The 23,323-nt window shown below is 44.1% G+C and overlaps 1 protein-coding gene across 2 annotated transcripts in view; it reads left to right on the top strand.

Moving 5' to 3' along the window:
• Positions 1-23,323, top strand: part of LYPD6 (LY6/PLAUR domain containing 6) — a 104,013-nt gene that overhangs the window by 35,276 nt on the left and 45,414 nt on the right. Inside the window, exons 1-2 of one of the 2 annotated variants that reach the window (XM_068245839.1) lie at positions 7,771-7,966; positions 15,565-15,703. The gene's annotated coding sequence lies outside the window, so the exon portion shown is untranslated. Of the gene's footprint in view, positions 1-7,770; positions 7,967-15,564; positions 15,704-23,323 lie in introns of those variants that run through there. The other variant, XM_068245838.1, reaches the window with a different exon arrangement.

The following is a 23,323-nucleotide window of genomic DNA, read 5'->3' as shown; positions in this document are numbered from 1 at the left end:
TAAAAGTCACCTGTTTTGATTTAGGTTCACTTTAAGTTTGTATCCCCATTTCACTGTCTCCTATGCAGTTAGAGAACATGGGGAATGGGGTTCAGAAAATGTATTAGTAAGGCCCCCTTGGTACTCATAAAGGGAAAAGGGAGAGATAGCGCTCCTAGGGTACATTAAACTTCTTTAGGCTGTATCCACATTATAGGTGCTTTTGTGAGCGCTTGTGATTGCTGAGCGCTTTTTCCCATTCACTTTCACTAAAATCATGGTAAAAATCACGTAAAATCTTTATTTCATGTATTTTGTGTATTTTATGTGATTTTTTTTTTTTACTGTGATTTTAATGAAAGTGAATGGGAAAAAGCGTTCAGCAATCACAAGCGCTCACAAAAGCGCTTATAGTGTGGATCCAGCCAAAAGAGGATCTGTATTTAAAAAAAAAAAAAAAAAAATACTTACCTTGGGAAGGGGAAGCCTCTGGATCCTAACGAGGCTTCCCCCGCCCTCCTCCGTCCCTCCGTTGCTTTCTTGGGACCCCTGAATCGCAGCGAGGTAAATATTTACCTATGAAGAGTCGCTAGTGCGTCTGCGCAGGATTGCAGAGAGGTAAATAAATCTCTGCTTGATGGGAGAGGTTTCGGGGGAGCCAGCGTTGGATTCCCCGAAGCTACAGGGGAGGGGGAAGTCTCATTAGGACCCTGAGGCTTTCCCCTCCCAAGGTAAGTATCCCCCAGAGGGCTTTTTTTTTTTTTTTTTTTTTAAATACAGAGTTCTTTAATCAAAGACACAATTACCAATTGCACTTACATGGCGGGTATGAGATAAAAAAGCATAGATGAGGTCGCCCACGTCTCGTCTTCCTTCCTTCCCTAGGTCTGGTCAGGACCCTGGACCGCTGTTGGAATGCTATGGCACGAAATATGAGAGATGCGGGGGGCGTGTCCTCATCTACGTCAGTGCCGTACGTCACTACCGGTTTCAGGGTTTCCATGCCTTCTTCAGATTGACAAGACTTGGGCAGCCCCATATACACTTTTTTTTGTCTACTACCCATGTAGGGATGAAGCCCCAAAAAGTTCCAAACCGCCAGGCTTCCTGCAGCAGCGCAGAATGAAAAAAACTTATCTTCTCTCTGTTATCTCCTTGGTACACGCCAGGCCCTAGGCACCTGCCCAAGTTGCCTTGTAGATGATCCTATGGAGCTGATTGGTCATACTTGAGAAAAATCACTGTTCATGTTGAATTTGTGCAAGTCAAACAATCCCCATTGCCTGTTTTAGGCCCGGTTCACACTTGCGGTTGTTTGCCAAACGGACCGGATGACCTGACCGGATCCGGACCGGATCCGGATCGGAACCGTACGGTTCTGATCCGGATCCGATCCGGATCCGGTCAGGTTGCATCAGGTGTCCATCAGGATGCGATCCGGATCCGTTTGGCAAAAAAATGTTGGGGTCTGGGAGGTCAGCAGAAGGGGGACCTGTGGAATCAGGCCCTCTGCTGTTTAGCACTCACCTCCACCTGCGACATGCTGCCAACATCTCCGGATTCGGATCCAGCTGTGCTGCTCCACTCCAAAATGCTTGCCCATGTGTCCCCATCCAATATCGCCGCAACAATCCCCATAGGAAGTGGGGTAGAACATCCGGATTTCTCAGCCAGTGTGTTGTGCGCTCTCCGGTTCCCATTGGTTTGTATTGGCCGGATGGTGCAGTCCGGCTCCGCCCCGGATACGGCTGCCGGAGGAGCCGGATGAAAAAATAGCGCATGTTGGAACGGAGTCCGGATCCGGCCCGGATCCGGTCCGGCTCCGGTTCGGCAGAACGGACGCATGTGAACGGACGCATAGGCTTTCATTGCTATGCCGTGCGTCCGTTCCGTCCGTTCTGCAAGCGGTGCGGCTCCGGCACGGCGATTCCGGAGGGCCACCGCAAGTGTGAACCGGGCCTAACAGCTCTTTGGTGAGCCCATTGCCTGGAGTCCAGCTTATCCGGTGATATCAGCTCCTCTGTGGTTACTGATGATCCTCCTCCACCTCTCGCTGTCTGGCTGCTTCCCCTGACTCACCATTACCTCACCCAGGTCTTCTTTGTAGTTTTACTAAAGAAATGCTAAGTTTACAACGTGTGATCTCCCAGCTGCGACAGCCACTCTGATAACCTCACTGACTGCACATTATTTATGCTGAGATAGGCCTGGTGCACACCAAAACACGCTAGCAGATCCGCAAAATGCTAGCAGATTTTGAAACGATTTTTCTTATTTTTCTGTAGCGTTTCACCTAGCATTTTGCGGTTTTGGGAAGCGTTTTTGCTGTAGTAGATTTCAGATATTGTTACAGTAAAGCTGTTACTGAACAGCTTCTGTAAAAAAACGCCTGCAAAACCACTCTGAACTGCTGGTTTTCAGAGCGGTTTGCGTTTTTTCCTATACTTTACATTGAGGCAGAAACGCATCCACAATCCAAAAAATGCCTCACCCCGGGAGTATGCGTTTCTGCAAAACGCCTCCCGCTCTGGTGTGAACCACCCCATTGAGATACATTGACCAAGCGTATCCGCAGCCGCAAGCGGCTGCAGAAACGCTGAAAAAGCCGTTCGGTGTGCACCAGCCCATAGTCACGATGGCTATAAAATATTATGTAACCATCCTGCCATGCGACTGATGATTGGCCAGTTGTCCGTAGGGTGATGGCGCCCCACCAAGTTTTTGAAATGGGAAAGGACACCTTTTAGTGCGAAAAATATTTATGCTATGCAGACGCTCTCTGCCACACCTCCAGCTATGAGAGCAAAGGGGAACCAAAAAGCGAAAGTGAACATCTACTAATGCTGCAAAATACAAGACAGACACTCTGTACTTGCAAATGCAATCGTTCAGGCTACGTTCACAGTGGGACGTTGCATTGTGATACGATATTAAAGTCACAACGCAGCATTACAGCGCAACGCAAAAAAAAGTGTTAACGTACATTAATGCTTTGTTACCGTGGCATACAGTAGGTACAGTGAAGCATACAGGCAATGAAAAGTATGCTTCCTTGTACCTGGTAATGTATGCGTTTAGAGGTACCGCACTGCAGAACACGTTACCATGCGATGCTAACGTTGCACTGTGAACGTCACACAAACTTCTTGTTGCAGTGCGGTAAGCTGCGTTATAAGACTTTATAACAAAGCACAAATCCCACTGTGAGCCTAGCCTTAAGGTGGCCGTACATGTAGCGATTTGGCTGTACAATCGCCCATTCGATTAAATTATTTTATAGAATCGAGAGGGAATGGAGTGTGTTACGGAATTCTCAATCAATGAAAAGTGGCTGATTTCATCTCGAATCGACCAGCTCAGTCGATCGTGCAGGATGCAAGATATCGTCAATCGCACAGGAATCGGCTACTGCTCACGTCATTCGATCGACTCTGAATCGATTTTTGCATTCAGAGTGTGAAGACACAACATCAGTCAGATCAATAAGTGAAGGTGAATCGCCTAGGATATCGCCTGTAGTGTGTGGGTCGCTAGTCGATCGACTTTTGATCAACCACACTGAAGTGGATTCCTTAATAAAGTGGATCGCTTTGTTGATTGAATCAGAATTGCTAGATGTATGGCTACCTTTAGAGGTTGCATGTAATGTAGAATCTCGTTCTACATAGTAAACTCCAAGGAACTGGGAAAAGTGGTTTACGATATAAGAAGTTTACTATATCAGAAAATGTCTTAGAAATGTCCCAGCATGCCGTGCTACATTCTTGGTTTTGCAGGGATTAGGCCAAACTACAAGCGAAAGCAGCCTGTACTGTGCTCCACACACTACCAGAAGCGCCATCGCTAACAAGGGAAGAGATACCGGGAGTGCGTCCAATCCCTTGGGAGGACTGTGACTGGCAGATTGGACCCGCTGGAAATGATCAATTCCACCCGTCAATCTGATGGGAAATTGCATGGTGTGTACCAGACATTATATACTTAGCTTGAGGCTGGTTTCACACTCCAAGCTGGTGGTGCGGCAGATGTGTTGCACCGCACAGCCAAAAACAGGCCTTCGGCAATAGTGTGGTGTTCCCTGTCTTGGCCACCGGCCAAGCAGGAAGTGACGTGCGCTTGCCGTCACTTCCTGTTTTGGGTATGCGGAAGTGTATTGTCATACGCTTCCGCGCATGCGTGCCGTGATACCAACGTGTTTACAGAAACACGCGTCACCGTAGACTAACATGACTTCCGGGCCGACGCAGCTTGCCACAGAATCCATAGTTCTGGCCCTGCGTGAGGGATCCGGCGTAAATGTCACGTCACTTCCTTCTCATTGTAGCATCGCAGTATTGCCCGACAGTGGGGTGCGGTAAAAATACAAAACTGCCCTGATGTGAAAGGGGCCTGAGGCTGTGAATTTCACAAATAATAAAATCGGAGACATTTTATTTGGTCACCCATGCTTTGTTCTTTGCTGTATGTTGCACATTCTGCCCTATGTCTGGGGAGAGACGTCTCATTGTTTTGATGTTGGATGTTTTGAGAGAGAAGTTGAGGAATTGAGTTCTTCCTGTCCAGAAGGGAAGTCTTACTTAGCGAGTTCTTCCTGGGAAAATCCACGCTCAGCAAAATGTTTTTTAGCCTTTCCAAAATTTCCGTTAAATAATATTTATCTGAGCAAGGTCGGTGTGAGGTTAATTTGGCCTCTTGATTGGGGTGGGAGACGAGACTTCTAACAGAAGATGGAAATTTAATGAAGACCGCTAATTGTGGCAGCTGCTCTTCCCAAGGCAGATAACAAACAACCAAAGCGTGCAGCTGTTAGGAGGAATCCTGCTATGTATTCCATGCTTTCAGTATCATTCATTCAGATTTCTAATTATAAGGGTTTGTTCACATGGACAGTCGGGGAGCAAATGGAGTTACTTCTTTCCAGCTGCCACAAATCGGAAACAGGCGCTCTCGTATTCTCGTGTGAGCGCAAGAGGCTCACAGGTGGTTAGCGAGCATTTCAAGCACCTGCTCCGTTGGGTGGTAGACCTTTTCCCATTGCTCAAACGCCCATAATCCGTGCCCAAACCTATAATACTATGACATTTGCTCAGCATTTAAATAGGTTGGGCAACAACAGACGAACAGACATTTTGATGGATCCTATGTTAAGCGTAGGATAGATTTAGGCATTATTATTGTTATTTATAAAGCGCCAACATATCAAGCAGCGCTGGACAATACATGGGGATACATACAATGTAAACAAGGGGTGACAGACAGAGCGGCAGCAAACAGTTGTACAACATAATAACACAAGGTTATACACGCAAACAGGGTGTAAGATGCATGATCATGTGATTTAACAGAGACCCTGCAATTCAAGTTCGACTTAGTCCATGGGAAGGGTGTCATAGCTGGGGTTGCAAGATCAAGAAGGACACACGCGGGGGGGGTGTATTTCGGATGCCTGCCAAAGGCTTACAATCTTAAGGGGTGGGGGAGGGATACATAAGGTAGGGCTTTAGAAAAGTTGCTCAGCTGAGAAAGTTAAACTGTGGTAGATGGGGGGGGGGGTATAGGTGTAGGTCATGTTCTGAAATGTCCATTACTTTGTGTCTGTTGCAGTGACCAAACACGATCTTTACAGACGGACACGGGAAGTTTTATAATAGCAATAAAAGTGACTGAATAAAGACTGTGTGGGCATTACCAGTCCGGGCTCGTTTCCACCATAGCGAATCCGCATGCGGCGCCGACATGCGGATTCGCTTGGTACATTGAAGTGGCCGGGGCTGTTTCCATATGTGCGGCGTGCGGGAGCGATTTGGCGGCGGGCCAAATCTGCACGACGGGACCCACACGACGGGACCCACAGACCCACAGAATTCGCCTGCGTCGGGAATCCATGCGAATCGCCGCTAATGTATTTAATAGGAAAAACGCATGCGTTTTTTACATTCGTTTTTACCCGCGATTCACGTGCAATTTCGCACCTTTTTCAATGTTATTTTGCCCTGGCAGAGTCATGGTTAATTTCGCACGCGAAATCGCGGGTAAAAACGCATGCGTTTTTACAAGCGTCGGGATGGCGGCGAAATCGCGTCGCAACAGTGGAAACAGGCCCGGACCTGGTTAGAATTTGACTGCGTCCTGTTTTTTCCTTATTTTTTGTGTGTGTGTGTGTAAACCAAGGCTATAAATCACAGTTGGCTGTGACGTCCATTCCTGACAGCAGGGAAGGGATACGTTTTAAAACAGGTTATCATTACTCTATATCGGAGCTGAGGAATTTAGTGAAATAGATTAGCAAAAGAGCAGATATACCCGTGAGACAGATTAATCTTTGAACCTTGATATCTATCCCTTAAAAAATACAAAATGGGGCTCCAGGAGTTCTAGGATTTTTTTTCTGTTACAATGTCCTTTAAAGGAAAACTTAAGTCAAATAAAAAAAATGACATTTACTCACCTGGGGCATCCCTCAGCACCCCGAAGCTAGTTGGTGCCCTCGCAGCCCCGCTCCGATCGTCCTGTCCCCGCCGGCGGCTACTTCCGGTTCGGCGACAGCCGCCGACAGGCTGGGAACGCGGCTGATTTTCCGCGTTCCCAGCCGCTGCTATCACCCTCTATGCTGCTATAGCGTCTATATATACGCTATAGCAGCATAGAGGGTGATAGCAGCGGCTGGGAACGCGGAAAATCAGCCGCGTTCCCAGCCGCTGCTATCACCCTCTATGCTGCTATAGCGTATATATAGACGCTATAGCAGCATAGAGGGTGATAGCAGCGGCTGGGAACGCGGAAAATCAGCCGCGTTCCCAGCCTGTCGGCGGCTGTCGCCGAACCGGAAGTAGCCGCCGGCGGGGACAGGACGATCGGAGCGGGGCTGCGAGGGCACCAACTAGCTTCGGGGTGCTGAGGGATGCCCCAGGTGAGTAAATGTCATTTTTTTTTTTTTGACTTAAGTTTTCCTTTAAGCCATACAGTACATTTATTTTCATTTTTGATTGTATATAATTAGGTAATGCAATACTTGTACTTGCGTTACTTATTACTTACAACTGAAGTGAGTGGTAGTAGCCCAGTCAAGAATCAATTCACAATACTATTTATTCATTAATGATCAATTTATTAATGATCAATTAGTGAGACGTCAATTCATTACTATCTATTCAAATAAATAGTTAAAGGGGCACTACAGCGAAAAACTGTCAAATTTAAAATATGTGCAAACATATACAAATAAAAAGTACATTTTTTCCAGAGTAAAATGAGCCATTATTTATTGCCATAAATTACTTTTCTCCTATGTTGCTGTCACTTACAGTAGGCAGTAGAAATCTGCCAGAAGTGACAGGTTTTGGACTAGTCCATCTCTTCATCGGGGATTCTCAGCAAGGCTTTTATTCTTTATAAAGATATTCCCTAAAAAGGATTTAAACAACGATGCTGGCCAGCTTCCCTGCTCCCTACACAGTTTTTGGCAACTGCCATTCACTAAGGGCTGGTGTACACCGAGCGGCTTTCTCAGCTCTTGCGGCTGCGGATCTGCTTGGTCAATGTATCTCAATGGGGTGGGTCACACCAGAGCGGGAGGCGATTTGCAGAAACGCATACTCCCAGGGTGAGGCATTTTTTGGATTGCAGAGGCGTTTCTGCCTCAATGTTAAGTATAGGAAAAACGCAAACTGCTCTGAAAAACGGCACTTCAGAGCGGTTTGCCAGGCGGTTTTGTTACAGTAACTGTTCAGTAACAGCTTTACTGTAACAATATCTGAAATCTACTACACCAAAAACGCTTCACAAAACCGCAAAATGCTAGCTGAAACGCTACAGAAAAATAACAAAAAGCGTTTCAAAATCTGCTAGCATTTTGCGGATCTGCTAGCGGGTTTTGGTGTGCACCAGGCCTAAGTGCTTTTGAAAATAAATCCATCCCTGAGAATCCCCTATAAAGAGATGGACTAGTCCAAAACCTGTCACTTCTGCCAGATTTCTACTACCTACTGTAAGTGACAGCAACATAGGAGAAAAGTAATTTATGACTGATTTTACTCTGGAAAAAAATGTTCTTCTTATTTGTATATGTTTACACATATTTTAAATTGTACAGTTTTCCGCTGTAGTGCCCCTTTAATCAATCAGCTAGTCATAAAACTATATGTATAAAGTCTGCGCACAATGATTCGACTGATAATTATTAACAGAGACAAAAGACAAATAACATTTATATCGCACTTTTCTCCTGGCGGTCTCAAAGCGCCAGAGCTGCAGCCACTAGGACGCGCTCTATAGGCAGTAGCAGTGCTAGGGAGACTTGCCTAAGGTCTCCTACTGAATAGGTGCTGGCTTACTGAACAGGCAGAGCCGAGATTCGAACCCTGGTCTTCTGTGTCAGAGGCAGAGCCCTTAACTATTAAACCATCCAGCCACTGCTGGATAACAGGATAACCTATTCCCTGTCTGAAATCACTGCTATTAACTCACAATTTGTTTTATTAGTAATGATTTAAAGAAAAATCCATATTATTATTATCATTGATTTGTAAAGCACCAACATATTCCGTGGCGCTGTACAAAGTAAGAAACAAACGTGGAGTACAAAATAATACAGACAATGGTGTACGCCAATATGCAGATACAGAATTGGTAATGACAGAGACAAAAGTAACATGATGAATAAAATGCATAACAAGTTCCAAGACACAAAGGGTGAGAGAGCCTTGCCCTTGTGAGCTAACAATCAAAATCCATACATTTGTATCTAATCAATTAACAAATTAACCAATCAGTAACTTGGTTAAAGAGCTACGGTATATGTACAGCCCACAGTTAGGGCCCGTTTCCACTAGTGCGGTGCGAATCGCTGGGATTCCACCGCTGACAAAATCGCATGCGGATGCGATTCCGCATGCGATTTTTGCCGCGATTTCGCATGCGATTTCGCATAGGCAGGCTATCAGCGATTTTAACCATGTCACTGCCTGGCTCAATGTACATTAGTTTTAGTGCGAATTCGCACATGAAATCGCGGCAAAAAACGCATGTGCGATTTCCCCTATTAAATACATTGCCTGCGAATCGCCTGCATTCCACACGCAGGCGAATTCTGCAGGCCCTACCGTGCAGAAAAATCTTGCACAGAAAAACGCACCAAAAAACTGACAAGTGGAAACAGTCTCATCCACTTGTATTAGTTATGCGAATCCGCATGCAGACAACGCATGCGGATTCGCTCTAGTGGAAACGGGCCCATAGTTACGCAATCTAGTATGATTACAAGAATAATTCCCTATGTTAAACCTTATATAATATGCAAGGCAAATGATAGCAGTTTACAGTATTATAATGTGTATATGGGGGTTGACATGCCTGCATCATAAAAAGGAGAAAAATAATTCAAATATAGGTGGTCCCCTACTTGCAAACATTTTTATTTTCGGGACATTGTAAGTTGAATTTGTTTTGTAAGTTGAGACCTGTGTTAAACATGGTGAAATGAGGATAAATGATTTACTTTCGGACATATGGTATAAACAATGTTTTTTGGTAGTTTTAAATGTATTTTTAATGTGTATTAAACTACTTATAACAGTATAAACAACAAAAATTTGTAATAAGAAACAGTATTGCATATTTTGTACATTGGAGACAACTTTGTGCGTCTGAAACATTGTAACCAGGACTGCCTGTATGTTGCATTATTGATCAAGTCAACGTTGTAACATGATTTAAGCTCACATAACGCCATAAGTACAGACTCCTTGCATACTATGCACAATATGTTGCAATGCAATTCTATGGAAACGCAGCGCAACCTAGCCAAAACTTGTATTGCCAGTATGTTGCGACCATGCAGTGAGGCATACAGTAAAGTAAAAGTACATGTATGTGTGTGGGGTCACATGGGGTAGTGGCTTGAACAGTGGGATTAGTGGGCGGGGGATCAGCGTCACTAGGGGTAAGTAGATCCGCCTGACCGATTGCTCGCATGCGGTCGTTATCGACTTAAAGTGGACCTGAGATGCAAATAAACTGATGAGATAAATATTTGTGTTTATGCTCCTACTTCTAAAAATGACATTTTTAGATATCCCAGGGTTTTATTTCATATTTAAACATTTACAAAGCAGATTGAATGTTTTAAGGTCTCTAATCAGTGGCAGCCTATTATGTGTCCCATAGTTAGAAAAAGGTTAATAGTTCATGTATTTTATCTCCCCCTGCCCTTGGAAGTTGTATTTTGCCAGGAAAACTGCAGCTACGTCCGGGGCTGGGCAGATAGGTTGGGGGTGAGTGTATCCCCTGGCTGTGAGTGACGCAGCCGCACGTCAGGGGTGGATAGGTTTGAGGAGAGCGTATCCCCTGACTGGGAGTGACGCAGCCACGTCGGGGGCCAGGCTGATAGGTTGGGGGTGAGCGTATCCCCTGGCTGTGAGTGACGCAGCCACTGCGGGGGGCCGGGCGGATAGGTTGGAGGTGGGCATATCCCCTGGCTGTGAGTGACGCAGGCACATCAGGGGACCGGGCGGGTAGGTTGGAGGTGAGCGTACCCCCTGGCTGGGAGTGACGTAGCCACGTCAGTAGCGGGCGGGTATGTTGAAGGAGAGCATACCCCCTGGCTGGGAGTAACACAGCCACGTCGGTAGCGGGAGGATAGGTTTACATCAAGCCTGTGAGATGATTGCAGTGTGACACCGCCAGGCTGGGACCAGTGTGACAAGCCTGGGAGAGAGCTGTTTGGAAGCAGACATTTGCCGGGAGGGGGGATTAGCGTCAGTAATCCAATTCTAATGACTACGTTCCTGTAATGCCAACGCTGAGCAAGACTATCTCTCTTTTGTGCTGGAAGGTGGATTTGTTTGTCTGAACTTTACCCCCCTCCCCCCAAAAAAGCCCAAAATTTGTGAGGAAAAGAGCAGTTGGCTAATTTTCATTCCCGCAGAATGAGCAGCAGCGCGACTAATGCGATAATTCTGTGTTAGCAGAGATACAGGAGGGGGTTATGACAGCAGATGGGTAGAACAAGTCCGGACAGTTGTGAGGATTCACTTAAGGACAGGACTGGACTTTTATTTTTAATGATTTGTTATTATTATACCTATTATTACTATACTTATCTATGGAGAGGGAAATGCCTACCCTGTACCCTTTCGGTCCAAAAGTCAAAATAAACATACACGCGTCATACTTACCTTCCATGTAGTCTACTCATCAATCTCTTTCTCCTCTCCTGCATCCTGTTTTTCCACTGCGATCGACGGCACTCTCAGTCCCCCATTTTGAAAGTGGCCATTGCCCCATAACAGCTTTCCTGGTCAGCTCACTGTTAAACTGTAATATCACTCACTTGAGCCATAGGGGAACATGCATATTACCTTGCTTATCAGTTGTCCTTTCAGTTATAACTAACAGCAACTGATATATAACTGACAGCAACTGATATATTTCAGTTCTGACAAAATCCTATCAGAACTGGAAGCAAAATGGTGAGCTTCTGAGAGGAACTGACAGCGAGGTAAGTATGCAATATTCATTTGCAGGTACATCATGTGTTTATTTGAAATAATTTTACTTGGTTCAGGTTCACTTTAAGAAGCAAATCTATTATGTGTAGTGAATCTTCGATATGTAGCGGGGACCGTTTTTGTTTTGATGAATGAAGTGAGAAGTTTACTTTAGGCTTAGAATTTATAATGTTGAGGGTTTTTTGTGCTTATTGCACGGTGAATGAAATTCCTGCTAATTCCTTCCTGCTAATTAAGCTGCTAATCGCAGAATAAACAGAAGTCGCTGCCGTAATCTCTTCTTCATGACAGACTGTCAAACGTGTTAAATTGTAGATGGAGGAAATAACAAGTGAGCTGATTACGCGATCGATGTGTCAGGAAAGTGCCTTTCCTGTTCCACAGTCCCCAGATTCATCTGCACACCGATAGTCTTTGACTCTTAATTATGCGCCTTTAATCCAGGTAGGATTTTCAGTGTTCTGACTTCCTAGCATCCTAGCATACATGGGCAGCATGGTGGCATAGTGGTTAGCGCTCTCACCTTGCAGTGCTTGGTCCCCGTTTCAAATCCGAGCCAGGTCAACATACATCTGCAAGGAGTTTATAAGTTTTACCTGTGTCTGTGCAGCTTTCCTCCGGACAATCTGGCTTCCTCCCACGTCTCAAAATCATACAGATAAGTTAATTGGCTTCCCCTTAAAATCAGCCCTAGACTACGGTACATGCACTACACGATACATACATAGACATATGACTATGGTAGGAATTAGACTGTGAGCCCCTCCAAGGGACAGTTAATGACAAGACAATATACTCTGTACAGCGCTGTGTAATGTGTTGGTGCTATATAAATTTAAATAGAATAAAAAATAAAATACTTATCAAAGCAGCAAACATTTACTTCTGCGCTTGCACATCCCCCTTAATTGAGTGTACAGCACATGCACAGCACTGCCTCCTGTCAGCTCATCATACAGGGTAATTAGTTGCTTGCCAGGGGGGGTGTTATTAGTTGCAGGATGCGCAGCAACGGCGCAGTGGTATGCGACAATTAAGTTGCAAAAAAAAGAAGAGAGCCGCGGCTGGGGACCAGAGGATTGTTTTGTCGGGCGCGAGCACAGGAAGTCTGCGGGGGGCGTTAGAAGCCCCAGGTAAGTGAAACTTTTTTTTTTGTTGCTTACAGTAGCCTCTCCGCTATGCAATGCTGCAACTTGCATTTCCGCAAGCCCCCAATGCCCGCGATTCTATCGAGCGCTGAAACTCACCTCGCTTGCCAAAGGCGCCGAAATTTACGTTCTTTGCCGCATATTGCGGCCATCATAATAGGCGCATATGATGGTGCCGTTTTTTTCACAAGGGCTCCTGTGCCCTTTTTTTCCTGATTTGGGTTTGTCTGTAGGAGTAGCTCTCCTCACGAGATACCAGCAGGGAGCTGTATGATAGGTTTGCCTTGTGGCCTATAAAGTGGACACAATTGTTGTTGCGTTGCTGCAGATTGCTATAGAGAAGACACCCCGGCCTTTGTGGAGAGACCTCGGCCGGCCTTGAGACAATCTCATCAGCATGTTACTGCATTCCCGCCGCCCGGGCTCTTGGCAACATGAGCTGACGTCTGCCCAGAGACCGCCATGTAACAGATGATCATTGTGGTGTTTCTCTGGATGTGGTTAATCCCATAACTAGCGGCGTGTTGTTTGTTTTACAACCAGACCCGCAGCGTCAGCACAGAGGGGGAAGATGAAGATGTAACTTCGTATGACGGGCCCGAAACTTTTTCATTAGTTACACTTTACAGTGGAACGCTAGGCAACTATAAACTCTCCCAGACACACTGCTGATCCTCTACTCATTAGTACAGTATTACACTTTATAGCCCTGGTTCAGCCTACTCCCAATGTTATAATGCCGAAGATGGTGAATTAGTATTAATTAGCAATGCACTAAGTTCTGTACCTTGCATGCCTGTACCTTTGGCAATAAATATGTGTAAAATACTTGACTGGCTGGTTCCTGTAGCTCCATTTCTAGTTAAAGAGAACTAAGCACTACTTTTTTTGTTTCCTGGTTTCTAATAGCTATAGGAGTTGCCATGTTCACCCCTCCCCTTCTCTCTGCCCTTATTTATCCAGGAGAAGGTATAAAGATAGCTTCTGTGACTTCTCTAAGCTCTTCGAAGCATAGTGACAAATATTTCCCCCTTCCCTTGCTGATGAAAGCTTTTTGCTAATGTGTGCAATAAAATAATTACAGAAGTCCTTATCTGCCTCAAATGTCTGCAGTCGGGCAGGCCCAGGAAGTAGGAAGAAGTAGGATAATAAAAGCCTCTGCTAAACTTTTAAATGTAAAAAGAAGAGGTGAAGGTTGTGTTGTTTTTTTTTTTTTTTTTTTTTTTTGTAATAATGAGCCACATTGTTGGCCTGCATATTTAAAGGGAACCTAAACCCTATAAAAAAATGAGTTTCACTTACCTGGGTCTTTTACCAGTCCCCTGCAGCCATCCTGTGCCCTCGACATCACTCATGGATCCTCTGGTCCCCCTCCACCAGCTAGTTTTGTTTTTTCCGACTCGGAGTTGGCAGGCCGAAGCGCATATCGTTACATGCGTTACCGCGGTAACGGGACGCTATAGTGGGTGTCAACGCATACAAAGAAAATTGCTGATTTTGTGAGCATTTTGATCTGCAGAATGGCCTGATTGTGAATTATTACATGTGTTCTGTAATATAATAATAATAATATATATATATATATATATATATATATATATATATATATATATATATATATATATATATATATATACGCTTCATAATAATGATGACATTAATAATAGTACTTAGTTTTGATAAACATGATAAGCAATGAAACGTGAGAGAGAGGTCCTTGCCTATGTTCCACTTTGTTCAGAAAAACTTCTATTTTATTTGCAGAGATCCTTCCTGCTTTCTTCTGTTTTTGTTTGATGCTTTTATTTTCACATAAAACAAATTTGCCTTCTTAAAGTCAGTGGAAAACGCTTTTTGAAGAAAGCCAGATGCTTACCTAAGTAGAGGGAAGGCTCTGGGTCCTAATGAGCCTTCCCTCTCCTCTCCCAGTACCCGTTCCAGCGCTGGATCCCCCATAGCTAAATTAGTCAAATACTGCTCTCTCCGATGCCGAAGGGAAGTCTTCGGGAGCCTGAGTGCTCCCGAAGATGGGCTGCTCCATACTGCGCAAGTGCAAGTGACCCCCTCTCTCTCTCTCTCTCTCTCATTAGCGCATGTGCAATATGAAGTCGCCTGTCTTCAGGGGGACTCGGCTCTCGAAGACTTATGTCCACCGTGTGGGGGATTTAAATGGGGAAGCTAGCGCTGCACCGAGGGCACCAGTAGAGGAGAGGAAAGGCTCATTAGGACCCAGAGCCTTCCCTCTCCTTAGGTAGGTATCTGGTTTCTTTTTTTTTATAAATAAGACTCCCGTTAGCTTTAAAACAGAAGGTATTTGCGATAATTCAAGGTTGAAGTGAGCATATGATGTCTCCCACAATGCATCACTGCTGAATTTGCAAATCATCCTTTTTGGCTTTTTGGTCCTTTGCAGCCCCTTACACACTACTAGGCATTCTGGATCACAATGAGCTTGCTGGGTACTCTGTACCTCGGAGGATTTCAAGTCCTACCCCATAGAGCCAAATTAATCCATGCCGTGCATTAATGAGGATCAACCAATCCGAAACAATCTGTATGCACGTTGGATTATTGTGGCTCTGTAATATTAATTAATTAATTGTAATATTAACAAGCTGACACATCATTGCATTCCAGCGGTTCTGGAGGTGTGGCTAGCTTACAGGGACAACAAAGGGATGATTTGCATATTCAGCAGTGATGAATTGTGGGGACAAATGCTCACTCCAACCTGAATAATTGCAAATACCTTCTGTTTTAAGAAGCCAAACTTTTGTTTTGCAAAACATTTTAGTAAGAGGGCTTTTGGGTTCTCTGTAGCCCCTTACACACTCCTAGGAGTTCTGGTTCACCATGAGCTTGCTGGGTAATCTGTAACTCTTATTTTCATATACAGACTGTAAAGATTGATAGACCTGTTTGTGTTTCAGACTGTGGACGCACGCTCAGAGCTGGACTATATAATGTGGATTCTTCATTCTTTATGGAGAGCTGAAGACATGAGCAACAGGCAGGGCTGAATGACTACATGGTGGGGAGGATATACCAGATGACCTTCTTTAAGGCTCAGTAAGTAACACCCTAATATGAATTTACCAGCATCTTCATCAACCCAATGTGATGTGTACAGAGGCATGTGTAGTGAAGAGGGGGCGTGTTCTTGCAAGCACCCAATCATGACAGCTTCCTTGTTTATTCTGCACATGATTGGATGATTGGAGTGAAAACCACTTCACTTTTACAGCTCTTTGTTGCTTTAGGGAATCACTATAAAGACTTTTACTCTTTGGAAAAGGAAACATTGAACTGCCAGCCTTGTAACCACAAGAGCTTGTTCTGAGACTTTTCAGATTACTTTCCTGTATGGCCAGTAGAAAGGTTCCACCTAGTGGTCAAATAATTATGATGTGTTGTTGCAGAAGCTATAGGTGGCACATTCCAAAATGTAAACTGAATGAGACCTCAGAATGTTTGATCAGGAGGTCAGAGCTACATCTTTATATAAGATGAAAATGTGCATCTAATACACATGAACAATCCTGTAGCACCGGGTGATCTAGAGGAAGGCAAGGAAAACCTAGATTAGTGTTAACTAATTTGCTTTAAAGAGGCTCAGTAACAACATTTTCAGCCTTATTTCTTCTATACCTGTCCTAATGTGGTCTGGATTACTGCAGCCTTTTCTAGTTGCACTGTCTCTGTAATATATCTAATTTTTTCTTTGTCAAGCTTTGTCGACCCAGGGAGGAAGGGGCTGCCTCTGTTGTAATGAATACAAGTTATGCACGCCCCCTCCAGGCTCTGTGTGCTTTGTTTACTCCTCAGTCTCTGCTCTCAGTGTCAGCTTGTCTGTGTCATGCAGTTTGCAGTTTGTAAGGCTGAGGGGGGAGGGAGCTGCCTGTCACATGCTGAGAAACTGTGAGAATCCCAGACTGGAGTGCAGATAATTCACTATGTAATAAAAACTTGTAGTATATATATATATATATATATATATATATATATATATGTATATGTATATATATGTATATGTATATGTATATATATATATATATATATATATATATATATTACAAACATCACTTCCTGGTGTTAGCGGCCATGTTTTTTTGTTTGTAAACACTGCCTAAAACTGGTGATTTAAAAGCCAGGATCCCGGCGGGGAACGGCAGAAACGGCAGAGAGGGATCCAGGAGATCAGTGACTCAATTGGTATGATTTATATTGTACAAATCGGACAGTACAGATCTCTTTAAAGGACACCTGAAGTAAGAAGGATATGGATACCGCCACACTGTATTTATTTCATTTTAAACAATGCAGATTGTCTGGCTGTAGTGCTGATCCTCCGCCTCCAATACTCTTACACATAGACCCCCAAACAAGCCTGTAGTTCAGGTGCTCTGACCAAAGTACTTACAGGTGTGTGATTCAGACACAACTGATACATGAAAGATCAGCAGGCGGCCAGGCAACTAGTATTGTTCAAAATGAAAAAAATATGACTGCCTCCATATACCTCTCACTAAAGTGTAACGATCGGTGTAACACAGAGAGGATCTGATTATTGGTGATCTGCAATATCACCAAAAATGCAGATATATACCTGATTATTGATGATCTGCAGTATCACCGATAATCAGATATATTACTAACCTCTGGACACCTGAGTGATAAGAGTGTTTGGTGCAACAGTAATACTTTGAGGACCGCACCTGCCAAGCAGGTGATGAGGCAGTAGAGGATACTGCACAAAGAACAAGTTCCTTCCTATGGTCAGAGAACTCCCAAGGGAGTGACCAGACTGGGAATAGGAAGGACCAGAGTGTGAGTGACACCAAGGGGGGTGTCACTAACAGATATGTGAACTATCTCTTAACTGGAGAGATAGCTCTCGAGGTCGGGCAAGCCAGGTCGTCAACACACAGACAGATAAGGTACACAGACAGAAGACTGATTCGGTAATCCTAAAACACGCAGGGTTTGCCAACAGAGTATCAGGTATAGCGAAGTACCAAATCAGTAATCAGAAGAGTGGTCAGGAAAGCAGAAGGTCATAACAGATAATAAACAATGCCTAGTCTTGGTGTGAGCTCCGTGATCATCAACACCCTGGAACTAGTCTGAAGTATAACAGAATGGTAATACAAGTCCCTAATCTGGGTGTGAGGTCCGTGATCATCAACACCCTGGAACTGGTCTAGAGAATAATACAGGTAATATACAGTTTTCCTAGTCTGGGGTGTGAGGTCCTTGATCATCAACACCCTAGAACTGGTCTAGAGAATAACACAGATACTGACAAAAAGGTCTGAGTGCTTCCACGTATTGATCGAAACGGCAGACAACCAGAGAATGACCAGCACCTAGTATATATAGTACAACGCTCTCCAGCGCCTCCCCTAAGTGCTGGACCAATGGGAACTGGTTGGATTGTCAGCTGACCAACTTGGTCAGCTAACTCTCTTCTGGCTGTCATTAAAGCTCTGCCTCTCAACGCGCACGCGCGCGTCCTTCTGAACCTGTGTGGACTATCAGTCCCAGCCACACCAGCCATGTGTTGTATACCACCCACCGCGCTGGACGCGGAACCAGCCACACCGCTATCAGAGCATGCGGCCGTTTCTCCGCGTTCGGCCAAACTGACAGATGTAGGCCTATGCGTGCATACCGCCGCTTTGGACGCGGAATCAGTAGTCTTGTTCTCAGGACATGCGGCGGTTTCTCCGCGTTCGGCCATACTAGCAGGTGTAGGCCTATGTGCGCAAACTGCCGCGTTAGACGCGGAGTCAGCCGCCTTGCTCTGAGCACCTGCAGCGGCTTTTCCGCGTTTTCTCACATAAAGGTGTCTAGTGGTAAGAAACTCAGCATTTCTTCTTTGCTCTAAAAGATTCTTTATTTTATTCAAGATTCTTTAATTAATTGTTCAATAAACAGAAATAGTTTCTTTAAAGGGACTCAGTGCAGAAACTATGGAAAGTTGCATACCATTTTGAAGCTCTCTTTCTCCTCTTTCCAACGATATATAAACCGCCGCACTACGCCTTTTAGTTTTCGCTATTTTCGCGATCAAAGTCGTAATCAAATTACGAAAACTAAAAGGCCTAGGGCAGCGGTTTAGGTGTCATTGGAAAGAGGAGAAAGAGAGCTTCAAAATGGTATGCAACTTTCCATAGTTACTTGTATTACACAGGACGACACTTTCCCCAGTGTCAGCAGCTCCATTCAGCTGCCGACTTTGGGGAAAGTGCCGTCCTGTGTAATACAAGTAACTATGGAAAGTTGCATACCATTTTGAAGCTCTCTTTCTCCTCTTTCCAATGACACCTAAACCGCTGCCCTACGCCTTTTAGTTTTCGTAATTTTCGCGATCGAAATCGCATTTGCCGCGAAATAGCGAAAACTAAAAGGCGTAGGGCGGCGGTTTATATATCGTTGGAAAGAGGAGAAAGAGAGTTTCAAAATGGTATGCAACTTTCCATAGTTTCTGCACTGCCCGGAGTCCCTTTAAGTGAGAGGTAAGTCCTCCCTGTTTAAACATTTTTTTAGTGTATTTTATCCTTATTGGTGCCTCTGTTTATCGATTATATGTTACTATGCAATTTTAGATGCTATATCTGCACTATGCCTGCATTGTCGCAGAGGCGTTATACTTTTTTCATATAATTTAATTTTATTGGAAGAAAAAGGAATGCATCCACAAAAACAGTAAGATACCATCAACAATCATCTCCATTTTCTCCCATATTCCTATTAACAAAACCCATATCAAACAAAAGACAACTCCCCCTCTCCTCCCCCTTTAATCGTCTATATAAAAAAAAATCTCATATTATAGTAGTCAAAAAAACTGATGAATCATCCCGCCCATCAATAACAAAAATCACAATTCCCCAAAAAGAGACTCCTCCCCTTCACCCTCATCATAATTCCATACTCAGCCGAGTTCTGAAACACGAACCAACGATCCCATTTATCATTAAACACCTCTAGTCTATCCTGCTGAAGAGCAACCTGATTCTCCGCATCTTTCAATATATTAACTTTTCCCACCCAATCCTTAACCTCCCTAGCTGTAACCCCAAGTCAGGCTCGGGACGGAAATCCACAGTTCAGAGCAGTAATCCCGAGTTGGTACTATCAGAGGTGAATAATGTGCAGGGCTGCCACAGATCTATCAGGCAATATGATTTTTAGGGTCTGAAATCTTGTGAAAAAATTGCACCGCTTTTGGAAGAGTAATCTGGAAATTATCATACCACCAGGGAGGTTACAGAGACTCAGAGATGAGTCTCACTGCAGTTTTTTTACTTACCCGGGGCTTCCTCCAGCCCCATAAGCATGGATGTGTCCCTCGCCGTCCTCCTCAGCGCCGCCGTTCTCCCGCAGTCAACCGCCAGTAAGCTTACATAGTTACTTGGGTTGAAAAAAGACATACATCCATCGAGTTCAACCAGAGAACAAAGTACAACACCAGCCTGCTCCCTCACATATCCCTGTTGATCCAGAGGAAGGGGAACAACCCTTACAAGGCATGGTCCAATTAGCCCCAAAAGGTAAAAAATTCCTTCCTAACTCCAGATGGCAATCAGATAAAATCCCTGGATCAACTTCATTGGGTATTACCTAGTAATTGTAGCCATGGATGTCTTTCAACGCAAGGAAAGCATATAAGCCCTCTTTAAATGCAGGTATAGAATTTGCCATAGAGGCTCTGTCGGACTTAGTCTGACTGAGCGACGTCAGCCAGGGCCTTCTGCGCTTGTGCAGAAGGTCCACGCATGCGCAGAAGGTCCGCGGCTGAACGGGACATCGTAGGAGGGTGGCGACGGACACATCCATGCTTATGGGGCTGGAGGAAGCCCCGGGTAAGTAAAAAAACTTTAGTGAGACTCATCTCTGAGTCTCCTTAAGGGTTGGAGGATCCCGACATCTCCACTTAACTGGAATCAAACTTTTAGCAGCAATCAATAATTGAGGAACCAATGATCTCTATGGGCTGGTGCACACCAAAACCTGCTAGCAGATCTGCAAAATGCTAGCAGATTTTGAAACGCTTTTTCTTCTTTTTCTGTAGCGTTTCAGCTAGCGTTTTGCGGTTTTGTCTAGCGGTTTTGGTATAGTAGATTTCATGTATTGTTACAGTAAAGCTGTTACTGAACAGCTACTGTAACAAAAAACGTCTGGCAAACCGCTCTGAAGTGCCGTTTTTCAGAGCGGTTTGCGGTTTTCCTATACTTAACATTGAGGCAGAAACGCATCCGCAATCCAAAATCTGCAGCAGCCCGGGAGTATGCGGTTCTGCAAAACGCCTCCCGCTCTGGTGTGCACCAGCCCATTGAAATACATTACCCAAGCGGATCCGCTCCCGCAAGCGGATCGCAAACTGCAGCCGAAACGCTCTGGTGTGCACTAGGCCTAACAGGCCATAATAGATTTTGCCGTGTTATGCAACAACACAGAAGAAGGATCCCATATAACACTAGCACCAATAATCTTATTGATGTATTCCAAAACCACTTCCCAAAAACTGGAAATTATTGGACACTTCCATACCAAATGTAATAATGTACTTTATGTTGCAGGGGCGTTATACAGCGCTCATGGGGCTTGATTCACTAAAGTGTGATAACTGTTATTATAGCCCCTTTATGCAAGTTTTCGCGTTCACGTGCTAATGAAAATTTTAGCGCACGATAATCTACGAGTTCACGTGTTAACCCTCGCATTAACCTAAGGTTATCGCATGTTAAAATTCACGTTAACGCTTGAACGTGAAAATTTGCGTGCGCAAACAGTTACGTGTGAAAACGCGGCAAAACTCATCCGAAGGGGCTGTAATAACAGTTATCACACTTTAGTGAATCAAGCCCATTGTGTAATCTTAGCCAAGACTTTATTTTCCAGATTTAGTTTCAATAAGTTTTATTGAAGAAAGCCACAAGAGATACAGCAGACATCAAGATAACCAGATATAACGAAGAGATAGCCAAAGGGTAGTACAAAGTTAACAAATAATTGAGAGTTATGCTAGGAACACAACACACAATTTTGTGTTAACGTGGCCACACACGATACAATAAAATGATCGATAAAAACGATCGGATCTCCCGAAAAAGTCGAAAAGCTTTTTTTTTTTTTTTTAATTCGACTGAAAAATCCGATCGGATTTCCCGCTTTTTTTCGATTTTTATCTATCCGGAATGCCAGATATTTTTCTGCAATTACTCTAAAGATTGTATGGTGTGTGTTTGATTGTTAATTTATTAATATACACACCCAAGCAATTTTCTCAGTTTCCAATCATTTTTATCATAATTGGGGAAAAATTGAACATACCGGTAGGTGTGTGGTACATTGGTCATGTTTTTGAAATGTTACAATCAGTCAGAAAAATTGATTGCAATTCTTAAATTGAACAGATATGTAAAAAATTGTATGGTGTGTGGTCACCTATAGATGGTTCGATAGATAATTTCTGTCATGTCCGATATTATTTTCGATCGTTTTTCTGGTCAACTTCTCATAGAAGTGAATGGAAATGAATAAAAAAAAGATAAGAGAATTGAGCGCGAAATCGACCGGAAAAACCGATCGAATGGAAAATCGGCCAAAAAAACACATCATGTGTTCCTAGCATTACACTTTGCTGTATAATAATTGGTATATCAAAAATAATTTGCATGGAGAGAGGTGCAAAAAGTGTACATAGTCTAAATAACAATAATAAAATAGCACGGAAGGCCATCCGTATCTCTCGCAGAGAGCTTTATTTATCTATGATTGGTAATCCTAACTATTAAACAGATAGTTAGGGCAGCACGGTGGCGTAGTGGTTAGCGCTCTCGCCTTGCAGGGCTGGGTCTTGGTTCGTATCCCAGCCAGGTCAACATCTGCAAGGAGTTTGTATGTTCTCCCCGAGTCTGTGTGGGTTTCCTCCGGGTACTCCGGTTTCCTCCCACATCCCAAAAACATACAGATAAGTTAATTGGCGCCCCCCTAAAATTGGCCCTAGACTATGATACATACACTACACAATATATACATAGACATAAGACTATGGCAGGAATTAGATTGTGAGCCCCTCTGAGGGACAGTTAAGTGAGAAGACAGTATACTCTGTACAGCGCTGCGTAATATGATGGCGCTATATAAATACTAAATAATAATAATAACAGAAAACAATTAGGTGGAATATCACCTTGAACCAGGATTCTCCCGGTCTCTTCAAGATGACCACCCAAGTCCCGGAAATCATCAGGTGGTAAGAAAATGTATAGCAATAAGTAAACATTGAGCAGAAAGGAGGACGTTCCGCACAGAATCCATGGTTTAATGGAATCCCAGCGTTATTGATCCAGGTAAAAGCCGTATAGCCTGGTAGCTGACATGTTTCAGACTCACAGGTCCTTAATCTATGCTATGAATAAGGACATGTGAGTCCGAAACATGTCAGCTTCCAGGCTGTACGGCTTTTACCTGTAGCAATAAAGCTGGGATTCCATTAAACCATGGATTCTGTGCAGAACGTCCTCCTTTCTGCTGTCTATATGGGTCCAGTCGCCTAGTTCCAGCACTATCCTAGTGTCCGAGGTGTACCGGATTTTCACCTACTTGCTCTAATAATTACATTACCCAAGTGGCATCAAACTATGTCCATTCAGCTTCATACTTCCGAAAGGGGCCCAT

Source organism: Hyperolius riggenbachi, chromosome 7 (genome assembly GCF_040937935.1).
Source record: "Hyperolius riggenbachi isolate aHypRig1 chromosome 7, aHypRig1.pri, whole genome shotgun sequence".
Lineage (NCBI taxonomy): Eukaryota > Metazoa > Chordata > Amphibia > Anura > Hyperoliidae > Hyperolius > Hyperolius riggenbachi.
The sequence above is the reverse complement of the archived record's forward strand: the minus strand, read 5'-3'. Positions and strand labels throughout refer to the sequence as shown.